The sequence below is a fragment of the Colletes latitarsis genome, unplaced genomic scaffold (assembly GCF_051014445.1).
Source record: "Colletes latitarsis isolate SP2378_abdomen unplaced genomic scaffold, iyColLati1 scaffold0040, whole genome shotgun sequence".
Lineage (NCBI taxonomy): Eukaryota > Metazoa > Arthropoda > Insecta > Hymenoptera > Colletidae > Colletes > Colletes latitarsis.
The window spans coordinates 337,501-340,000 of record NW_027488390.1 but is presented as its reverse complement, the minus strand read 5'-3'; the positions used below and the strand labels follow the sequence as shown (position 1 = coordinate 340,000).

At 54.4% G+C, this 2,500-nt stretch overlaps 1 pseudogene; it reads right to left on the bottom strand.

Annotated features, from left to right (window-relative positions):
- LOC143350821 (large subunit ribosomal RNA) overlaps positions 1 to 2,500 on the bottom strand; it is a 10,879-nt pseudogene that overhangs the window by 3,782 nt on the left and 4,597 nt on the right.

The following is a 2,500-nucleotide window of genomic DNA, read 5'->3' as shown; positions in this document are numbered from 1 at the left end:
TTCTTGGGGCGCATTGAGGCATTGCACGCATCGATGATCGATTTCTCGACCTCTTGTGCTAGGTGTTCGACTTCCCTGCGGCAACCAGTGCCGAGGGGTAATTGCCTCGCGCCTTCAAGAAGAACTTGATCAAATCGCTCCCAGTTCGCATGCAACGTGCGGAATCGAGGCTGTGGGCTTCGATTCTCATTCACGTCCGTGAACTGTAAGACAAAATCAATGAGTCGGTGGTCACTGGAGGTCCAATCCTCGTGAACCGTCCAGTTTCGCACAATTGTCGCCATGTCTGGAGTCGATAATGTGACATCGATCCATGACTCACCGGCAGGGCTGGAGTATGTAGGAATACTCCCAGCCTCGTTCAAAATCGTCAAGTCGTGTAATGCGATAAACTCTTCGAGTTTCTCGCCTCGCGTGTCCGGTCGAACGCTTTCTCCCCCCCAAAGGTGGGATTTGGCATTGACGTCCGCGGCTATCACGACTCGACGGTGTTGGAGAGCATCGAGTGTCCTCTCCAAGCGTGCCAGACTTGGTTCAATGTCTTCCGAGCATTGAAAGTACTGGCTAACGAGGTAGAAACTACCGAAGGGTCCGCTAATGCAAACGCAGGAGGTGTGAGTATCACACAGCTGTGTGATTTTTACCACCGAGATGTCCGGGTTTCTGACCACTATTGCGGCCATAGCCCTTTCATTCTCGGCGATCACCTTCGCCGTGAGCCCAAAGCCTGGAATCTGTCCCTGAAATTGGTAAGGTTCCTGCATGAGCAGCACGTCGATCTCCTTTGCGTGCATTAGCTCGCTCACCTCACCATGAACAATTAGCGCACGCCGCATATTATGCTGCGCGATGCGCAATTGCCTTAGAGGATTCTCCGGGTCGTTTCTATCCATAATTCGTACGAGATACTGCTAGATCTAAAGCTGCCTTATAGGCAGGGCAGTTTTTGTCTCGCGACTTATGGTTGTGCTGATTACCTCTTGATTTACAGTTTGAGCAAGTTGGGGACTTACTCTTCGCCGTACAAGAGGCAATGGTATGCCCTTCTTCGGAGCAGTGACCGCAAACCTCGCTTTTTGCTTTACAATGTTTGGCCATGTGGCCAAACATTTGACACTTAAAGCAGCGTGTCACCGAGACGTAGTCCTGCACTCTGCATGACGACCACCCTAGGTACACTCTGCCCGAGCTCTTCAGCCGCTGGCGAACCTGCGGACTGACTTCCATGACCCAGTTGGCAGTGTCCTTTTCCTTCGGGCCGGTTGCAAACCGGACCTTCAGGCTGGACGACACATCCCCCTGGGTCATATCGCTGAGGTTTTGCTTCCAGATACTGGAAGAAACCTCCTCTTTTCTCATCGCCTTAGGAACGTCGTACACTATAAGTGTAGGGTTCCTCAAGGTCGGTAGAGTAGCTGAAAGCCCTACTTCTTTCAGCTTCGCGCAGTTGACGAAGGCCTTTAGATCCTCCTTGCGTTCAGTCTCGACGGCTATGCCACCGGAGTGGATGCGTCGGACAGACCTCACGCGGATCTTGGCTTTCGCCGGCTTGACCAGTGACAGAACAGTCTGTTTTGTGACATCACTGTTCTGTCCTTTCCCTTTCGGCGGGAAAATACGCACCACATGTCGTGGTGGTTTAACCGCTTCCGGGGAAACTCGGTTGGCGTCAACCTTTACCGCTTGCGCGTAGGTTGTTGCCGCACGAACTGGTACAGGTTTCACAGTCGGACGGGATCCCGTCGTCTGCGAAACCGTAGGGGCAACCCTCTCTGCGATCCTCTGGGAGGCTCTCACCTCTTGCCGGATCGCCGCGAGCTGTCCTTTCAGGAAAGAGTTCTGCACGAGAACCTCCTGGACTAGCTCGTAGAGAGCTGCCGCGTTGCCTACGATCAAGGCTCCGGTCTCCTTGCTGAGCCTGGATTCTTTTCCAAGACAGCTGGTCCGGATACCCTTGAACAATTTCGAGGCCTCTCCACTGATTTTGTCGAGAGGCCTGTTCGATGGACCAGGTGTCGCCTCCGCCGACACCTTTCCTGGCAACTCCTCGCCGCTTTTCCGGGCTTTTTCTGCCCTTTGCGGCTTCTCCTTTTTCACGACGGTTACCCAACCGTCGCTGTCAACTTGGCCCAATCCTCCGTCCGAAGACGTGGCGTTGCCTGCAGAAGTTGCCTTTGGCTTTTTGGCCTCCGGCTTCTTCGGTGGATTTGTGCGGGGTGGTGTCCCCGGTCCGTCCTTCTTGATATCCTTAATCGACGCAGGGGATATCGTTCCTGCCGGCTTAGGTGGTGAAGCCGTCTTTCGCGTCGAGGGTCTGGTGCAGGGGGGCGTTTTAGCGCCCTTACCTACTTCAACCGCCTTCGCTTTCTCTTTTTTCTGGGGTGGTGAAACCACCCCAGCTCTCTTACTCACCGCCGTCGTTCTGCCGGGAGCAGCGACAGCGGCCTCCTTCACTCCCTTTTCCCCCTTGCGGGGTACCGAGGCGTCAATGGGGGTTAAT